We start from the raw sequence: 9,501 nt of genomic DNA, 5'->3' as shown, positions 1-9,501 counted from the left end.
ATACGTTTCTGGACTAGAGTATTTTACTTTCTAAGTACCTACGATTTTTTTTAATTTTTTTACGATGACAATTGGGTTTTAAATGGATTTGTTATAGAATTTCCATTCTGGTATTGGAATTTCCATTTTGGTATCAATAACCTCTGGCTCAAGTAAAGGAAAAACTCAACGTCGTGTCGTATCAGGCTGTCAAGGAGAAGGCAGAGGACCGACACACATGGAAATCGCTCCACCGACAAGAGTCTAACTCTTAAATATATGATGATGAACCTCTGGCTCAGAAAATGTTATCACAATAAAAATAGGTGCACGTGTAATGTTGCGAAGAAACATAGATGGCAGTAAGCGGCTGGTAAACGGATCCCTTGGAAAAATAGAAAAGGTACATTGGGACGTCAACAGCAACAATAACGCACGTAAAATTACAATCAAATTTAATCACAATTTAATGTACTAATTAGAACGTGTCAAGACTAAGTTAATATTAAGTAATGCATATGTTCAACGGAAACAATGTCCTATTTGCTTAGTATATGCTATTACTATCCACAAATCACAAGACCTTAGTCTTGACAGCGCTCTTCTTGATATAGGCTCTTCAATATTTAGCAAAGGGCAGGCTTACGTTGCACTCCCTAGATGTAAAACCTTACACGGAGTACATCTTGTTAATCTAGATCCAAGTCCAATCAAGGCACAAGAACTCTATAATAGAATACAACCGCCTACGCAGATTATACCGGCCCGACTTGGCCAAATTAAATATAAACCGAAAACGTGTAAGAAAAATTGCAGATAATGAATGGGCAATTCATCCTAATATTTCGAAGGTACAAGAAAATATAGAAAATAACACAAAAAAAAACTATACAGCGTAAACGTAGAAAATACAGTAATTTTACAAAAAAAAAAACATTATTAACACTAACATAATTTCTGTACAAAAAGTAATGATATCCCATCAAAAACATAAATGTGAAATGAGAGCCAAGTTCAATATAAAATTAAAATAATGCGTCGTTGTTGTCTTCGCCTACAAAAGAATTGAGATCTATATGGATGCCAAGTTCTGTGTTAAAATCCTGAATTTTTAGTTACAAGAATATGCAACGTTCTAAAATGAATTTATATAACAATTTCTTGTTTCTTGATATTACCACAATGTTTGCTGCTTAATAGAAAATATATATTTAATCTTAAATTTAAACAGACAATTATTTATTTACACAATGCATTTATTTCACTTGGGACGTTATTCTCAATTCTTTTGTAGGCGAAGACAACAACGACGCATTATCTTAATTTTATATTGAACTTGGCTCTCATTTCAAATTTATGTTTTTGATGGGTAAAAAATTATACTCAGTCATGTTTAAAAAAACATATTTTACTGTCCTCCTATTCGAAATGAAAAGTAAAAGTGTTAAACTCAGGTGAAAGACATCATTTTAGCCTCGGACTATTCGCGCTCGAAACTACGTCGGTAGAAATGAGTGCCTCTCTTCCCTTGGTTAACAAACGAATTTGTTGTATAGACCGTATTTGATGCGGTTCTTCAGATATTTAGATTTTTTTGTTCCAGCTCCATACATTTCTTTTGAAAAAAAATACATTAATTTACTATTTTCAACTCAAATCGTCTGAAACTAATTACTTAGCATAAAAGTACTGGGCAAAACCCATTTCAATCAAATAAATCTTAAAATGTTGACTTTGGTTTTTGTGTTTTTTTTTTTATAAAAGAAATTCATGATTTTTTTTAAACTGCACCCGTGACGGATATATGTAGTATGCCAAAAAAATCACTAATAATTCGTAGTATAACCATCTGCGAGGATATTACCGTATTTGTTGCGGTTCTTGAGATATTGTTCCGGCTCCATACATTTTTATTGAAAAAAAAATCATAACTCTAATATTTTCAATTAAAATCGTCTGTAACTTATAACTTAGGATAAACGTACTGGGCAAAACCTATTTCAATAAAAAAAAAACATAAAAATGACAACTTCGGTTTCTATATCAATGAGAGCCGAATTTCAGCCCACAGCACAGTGCGTCGGAGCGACATGCGAATCGGGTCCAATGTGCTAAGCGCCTAACATATGGGTAGTTATTACGAATCTTGAGGCCATATTACGGCTACGAAGCAGGAGGTCCCGGGTTCGAATCCTGATAAGGGCATTTTATATATTTTGATATATACCTGTGTCTTATATTTATCGTCGTCTAGTACCCACAACACAAGCCTTATTGAGCTTACTTTGGGACTAGGCCGATTTGTTTAAAATTGTCCTATAATATTTGTTATTTATATAAAAAATGTAAATTCTAATTGAACGCAGACGAGCGTTTGTCTAATACGAACTTGTATACTTGTGAACTCGAGACTTATTATCAGTGCGCGTAACCGGAGATCGCACTTATACTGACACCTGAGGCGAATTCTGGGAATATTGGGAATACAAGCTCTGTGTTATTCTTACAGCTTACCGATCGTATTGCCTCGGGTGAACCAGCAGTGCTTTATCTATGACGTGTATCCCGTATATCAATACAGCTGTAGAATAGGTACCTATGTACATAAAGGGTCACAATTATCCCTATGCAACCAGTTTGTACACAGTGATATATATGAACCCAATTGTCAACTATCCCTGCAGCATACATCTTGATAGAGTCAGACCAAGATAAGTTGGCAGCGATTTTGATAGCCCAGACGGTGCAAATGTCGAATAAAAGTTATAATTTCATACAAGTTTAACGTTTAAAATAACCCGTGCACGTACAAAAATGAAAGATGCCCCCAGATACGAATTTCAGGGTTTTTGATAGTAAATCACCCTTTAAATTAGGGGACGGAAAATTGTCTTAAGTAACTTACAAAAATAAGTGAAATCTCACCAAAAACATTTTCATGTAAAATGTTGCCAAGGCGAAACCATAAGGCTCGCACTGTCAAAAAGTTATGAGATCTATTGTAGAGCCAAGCTTCTAACTCTACAAGCCTTAACTTCACAAACTCTACACCTTAGTCAAGATATGTGGCTTGGCCGTTTGGTTGCTACAAAAAGTATTGTATAAAAAAACCGGCCAAGTGTGAGTCGGACTCGCACAGGAAGGGTACCGTACAATTATCTATAAAAACGGTCACCCATCCAAGTACTGACCCCGCCCGACGTTGCTTAACTTCGGTGATTGGATGAGAACCTCGAGATTGAAAAGAAATATTTATTTTATTCTGTTTTTAGTTTTTATTTATTTTGTGTATTTGTGGCAACAGAAATACATAATCTGTAGAAATTTCAACTGGCTAACTATTACGGTTCATGAGAACTAACTATTACAGCCTGGTGACAGACGGACGGACGGACAGCGGAGTCTCAGTAATAGGGTCCCGTTTGACCCTTTGGGTACGGAACCCTAATAAAAAATAATCAATAGTGAATAAATTTTCACCTTACGCCCATGTGACGGTAGCGAAACCAAAGAAACGGCCAAGCCACATATTTTGACTGAGGTGTAGAGTTTGTGAAGTTAGAGCTTGTAGAGTTAGAAGCTTGGCTCAACAAGAGATCTGATAACTTTTGACGGTGCGAGCCTTATGGTTTCGTCTTGGTAACATTTTACATAAAAATGCTTTTAGTGGGATACATATTACGAGTAATTTCATAATTTTCACTGCACTTTCTTTTCATTAGGCACCTCTTCATTCGGTACATTGCTGAGCTCTCATCACATACACGGAGGCGTACTGAACGTATACTTTTATAATAGAGAAAACTGTAGTAATTAGGCAATCACTCTTTATTCTAATGCGTGCTTTAACTCTTTCTGATGACGTTTGTTCAGTTACACAGTTGGTTCTAATTTTTACCACCTTATGCGCTGCGATCGTTTTACTTACCCCCACTATGCACGTCGCACGTAGCCAATAATCTATATATCTCTCCAACAGTGTTGGCCAGCAATTCAATTCGAATCAATCGAAGGCCAATCATAGGGACCATAAGAATTAACAATTTGATCAAAACAGTTTTGAATCAAATCTAGTTAATATGTACCTATGATGCTGGTCTCCTGGGTTCTTGCCCATTATTTAGTAAGGACATTTTGGACTTAGTCACATTAACACTTTTGAAAATCATCAACTTACAAGATTATGTTAACATATATTACCTTCAACACAAGCCTTATTGTGAGCTTACTGTGGGACTTGGTCAATTTGTGTAATAATGTCCTATATAAATATTGGTTCAACAACCACACAAAATTAATGATTTCGCCGAAACTATTAATTTTTACTGAACACTATTATTTTTTTTTATTATCAAATTGGGAATTAAGGTCCTCTATTTATTGATCTTGGTTTGGTCCGTACTGAAAGCGACATAATCTTTAACAGAAATAAAAACCAACTGCACAAAACAGTTTGGAAAGCCATTAAAATGATTTCTTTCGTCTTATTAATTTATTTCGTCTAGTGAGATGACAGATACATACCTAATTATCTACATTAACTAGTAACATAGATAATGGATAGTTTGACAAATAAAGTAACAATCAATACTTACTTTTGCACATAACATAATTTTCACCAAAGAGTTCAGGGGCCTTATTCGACATGCACAACTGTCAAATTTCGCGTCCACATCAAATCAACACTTGATTCTATCGCATGTTGATTGTATCAAGTGTTGATTCTATCAACTGTGGATATTATCATTTGGAACAATCAAAACTCATTCATAGAAAAAATAATCAAACTAAAATCAACTTTGTTTATTACTACTATACAGTTTGTAATGGCTCTGAACTCGAAGTGGATCGGTTTGATTTGATTGTCACCTGACTGTGGATTGCTAATGTCAAATTTTGACAAGTGTTGATTTTATTGCTAGACTTTTTTGTCCATGGGCTTGGGCACCATCTTGGATTTTTTGACGTACGACAGGGAATACCCTTCCTTTCATACAATATATGGCATAGAGTAAGGCGTCTTTTTTTTTAAAACATAACTTTACAAGAATCAGCGACATCTTGTATCCGATAGGATAAGTAATGCGCTATGAATAATGCGGCGGCGAGTAGTGAAACTATACCTGACAATGTCAATCAATTAAAAAGTGACCACACGTTGATGGTCGATAAAGGCGATTATTAATTGAATTTTAACGACAATAAAGCACTATTGACATGCGATCTTTTTGTTGAACCCACACCTACACGTCGAATAATGCTCGCTCCACATATTCTCCTAGAAACGCTCAAAATTCTAAAAAAATTCAAGCAATTTACTCCGCACCCAGTTGCTTCTAAACCACGTTCACGATCCAAGTTGTAAGTATACCTTAACACATCTTTCAGGCATATGATTTAAAGTCCGTTTTTTAAAATTACGAGATGGTTCATGAATCCTTTATTATTTTTCCAAAAATTACGCTATTACATTATTTATAAAAAAGATATAATATAACTGTTAGTAACTCGGTCACTTGGTCTATCACCAACTATTTGAATGCTCTTTGTATGTATACGCAACCCCATTGTACAGTCGCCATCACCATTAAGACCTACTGTATGGTCTATATTACACGTTTGGCGGGTAGTGAAATTTGTTTAGGTATCCTCCTTGTGACTAGTTAGAACAGTTTGACGGGATGACGAATAGGAACAGATTTGCAGTTTGACCAATAGCTACAAAATTACGATGTGTCCTAATAGAACTAAATCTACTTGTGACGGGTTGAAACAAATAATACTGCTTTTGGCGGTGTGACCGGTTAGAACAAAATTTTGGTGTGATGAGTTGATGCCTAAATCGACCTAAGTACTTATTGTTTATATAAACCTACAAAAAGACGATTCCTATGTACAGGAGATTAAATACATATTATGTTATTCAACTACGAATTAAAAATATATATTTCTGTTTACACATTTTTTTAACGTTTTTCTTTAATAAAATAAAACATTAAAGTTTTCTGTGACTATATTTCATTTTCTTGAGTGTAGATTATTAGTTTCAGTTTCCAGTTGGTACCAGGAACTACACCTCTTCAAAAACTTTGCTGGTGGTTCGACATCTGTAAGTTTATATATAAAATATCATAAAAACACTTAAGATAAAAACTTATAAATAAATTCTGGTCGGTCGGTGGTGTGTCCAGAAGGCTGCTGCCCCTCTGGATAACAATGCTGATCCGCCGATTGAAATATAGGCCAGGCCTCTGGTCACCAGAAACCTTTAAAAGGCGTTTTGACATTTCCTCATAGACCCACGCTAGGACCCCAGGGTTTCAACTTCAACCCCAAGCGCCACAAATATGTAGCTAAGGTTTTAAATTCTAGACTATGAACATGAAATATTGTTCGCTAGTTAGGGAATTAGAAAAAAATAGTAATAGGAGACGGCCGTGGTCGTGGTAGGTAGGTACATCATGCGTGGGCCAGGCAAGCCCTGAAATTATGCACCAATTTTACTATAACTTTGTTCACCTATTGACTGTTTCCAAGATAATCGTTTTTAATATGTAGTCCGTATAATCGGGCAGTATAATTTGCCTCATATTTTTAACACAAAATAATTATCGGTACATATATATGTACCTATTTTGCAATATTTTCTTGTTTGCATCATTTAGTTACTTGTTTACTCCGATTGACGTGTTTATCATTTTCGTTACTATGACAGCGCAATACTTTAAATATTGTAACGTGAAGGTTGAGTCCGGTGCCAAAATAACTCACACTAATTTAAGACCCACCTTACAGTTTACATAGCGGCATTGTCCTACGATGCTTTAAATGAATACGGTAAACATTTAAATACTACTACTAGGCGTTTATTGCGCGTACTCAGTCGAAAAAGTTTGAAACCGATTTTGACGAAGAGTGCATGCGTATTGCATATTCGAGCGATAGAGAGGCAAATAAAGACAGGATATAGTTGCCTTTTCTCAATACAAATTTGAATACTCAAGCCGTAGCCATTTTGGTGGTTATACTGCTTTGTATATGTGCGTAAAAATGTGTATGTGTGGATTTTTAGGGATGTGGACGGGTCGATTTTGATCATATTATATATCGATAAGTGCTACACAGCGAAACTTCGATATCTTCACAAGAAATAAACATCACAGATGGATAATAAATATTTTATAATATAATAAGATAACTAATTTCTTGCAGAAAACATGTTTTAGTAGTTATTTATGTATCGTAATTAAAATATCCTGGTCCTTATTTTACTTTTTAGCTTCTCTATGTGCAATCGGTATGTCAGGCTTCTGTCCAGTGTAACACCGAGATACTTTGGGGAATAGTTATGTTGTAAGGCTGTACCCCGGAATCTAACTCTGAGGGTCTTATGTGCCAGCTTATTGGACAGGTGGAAACAGCAAACTTCGGTCTTAGAAGGATTTGGGCACAGGCGCCAACGGGTGAAAAAGTCGGCGGCAGAGGTCATATAGATATAGACTACATGATAAAGTCGGACGCCTGTTTTTCTGCCAATGCCTATTCATAAATCTGTTAAGACCTTTTTTCTTGATAACACCTAAAATAATAAGTTTATAATTAATCTCAATGTCTCCAGTTTGCTGTTTATTCAAACAGAAAAATCCAAATTTCTCAGTCATTATACGACCGCTGTCTTATATTATACGCCATTAAAAATTCAACATTAATAACAATTAATTAGGCATATCGTCCAATTTATAGTATGGCACAGGTATTAGTTCTTACAAAGTTGACCTTAATTTACAAATTTATAAGGAGTTGATGTAAAAGTGAATTGGAAGAAGTTGATAAGCAGACGCAACCAGCTAGTCGCCGAAGCTCCGCTTCCCTCGGATGAGCCAATTAAGCCTGCACCTAACAGGCTCTGGCTCATAGGGGCTTTGAGCTTGCTGTTGCGTCAATTTTCATATTAACAAAAAAGCTAGTCTAACAACACAATTAATGATTATTTTGCCGCATTCTTCACTATCTCTCCCTGTCTCACTGCCATCTGACCTTCTAACCCAGAGGGGAAAATATACCTTATTGGGGCTACTTCTTCCTCGTGATATTTTATTTAACCGAAAAGTAATTGGTAAAAGTTAAATGATATTTTGCACACAAGTTACAAGATGTTCATTGTTAAGAGCCGGGGTTAGGACCCACGACCATTGGTTTTAAAATCAAACTTTATATATAATTTGTATTTTTATAATAAATCAGTTTTCTTTTTGACATTTATTAATTGTCAAGATTTTTTTAAATCCTGGACAATTGTCACATGTACGTTTTTATGATAGATCTACATCGACGCAACTGCATGTCATTGTCATGGTTCTTGCGGTTTATTTTTATAACGCCAAGATCGGAATTTGGCAGCTAACTCCATCTTGCGTCGAGTAGAAGAATCAAAATCGTACAGAAAAAACTACTCTCTGCCTTAGGATCCCCTTTCAAATGTCATAAATCCAAACATGGCAGCCATACCCATCGACAAAAAAGTCTACCGTTGATCTAATTTCATTTGACAGTTAACTAATACGTATTCGACACGCTTATATTTGACAACTAGAATCCTGACTAGAGCTGGGACTGCGTACCAAAAGTACGTCTCTGTTACTCGTACCAAAAGTACGTCTAAAATACCACTTTTACGAGTATGACCCCCAATAGGCAGTTTACGTATTTGCCGGTCTTAGGCGTCTTACAAATAAGGATTATTTATGCAAATATCGACTTATTATTTCGGTAGGGGTCGGAAATATTATGACGTTTTGAGTGAAGGCTATGAATCCATTGACATATTTTTATTATATATTATTACACTATTTTTAGATACAACAGACGCCCAGACGACCGTCTGTTAACAAAATTTTGTTTTGCTTAAAGTAACGGTAAGAATGGAGGTACGAGGTGATGAAAGTTTCATATTTGTTTTATTTCAGAAATCAAAGTTCGTACTTTTAAATACTCGACAAGCTAAAAGTAGTCTATTACAAAAAACCTGTTCCAAAAACTATTCCGGTACAACGCCCCGCCTCTAGTGTGGATATTGTTCAAAAAACGTGTGATAATCGGAGGTGACCTAAATATTAATTTTCTTTCAGATAACAGTGAAAAACATAGAATATGTAACTTGATGCTCTTACATAATTTTCACCAAAGAGTTCAGGAGGCCACTAGGATAACACTTTCTGGCTCTACTTGTATAGATTTATTGTTTACAAATTTTAAAACTACGGACTGGAAATTGAGTGTAAATGAATAAGGATTTTCTGATCACAAGGGTATTTTAATCAGTACACCAACTATTTCAATAAATACTCAGCCATGGGTTATACGGAAAAGATTATTTAGTGATAAAAATATAAATAATTTTAAAAATGAACTCCTAAAAATAAAATGGGATACTGTAATTATTAAAAATAAAACTGTAAATGATAATTATTATTCATTTGAAAACACTTTGAAAAATCTTCTTAATAAATGCATTCCACAAAT

General features: G+C 35.0%; 1 long non-coding RNA gene across 1 annotated transcript; it reads right to left on the bottom strand.

Annotated features, from left to right (window-relative positions):
- Positions 1-5,926: 5,926 nt before the first annotated feature.
- Positions 5,927-7,471, bottom strand: LOC133522831 (uncharacterized). The gene is made up of 2 exons (XR_009800136.1): positions 6,499-7,471; positions 5,927-6,086 (listed from the first exon to the last, which is right to left on the bottom strand). It is a non-coding gene; the product is annotated as an uncharacterized LOC133522831 (long non-coding RNA).
- Positions 7,472-9,501: the final 2,030 nt, after the last annotated feature.

This window comes from Cydia pomonella, chromosome 11 (genome assembly GCF_033807575.1).
Source record: "Cydia pomonella isolate Wapato2018A chromosome 11, ilCydPomo1, whole genome shotgun sequence".
NCBI classification, from domain to species: Eukaryota; Metazoa; Arthropoda; class Insecta; order Lepidoptera; family Tortricidae; genus Cydia; species Cydia pomonella.
The sequence above is the reverse complement of the archived record's forward strand: the minus strand, read 5'-3'. Positions and strand labels throughout refer to the sequence as shown.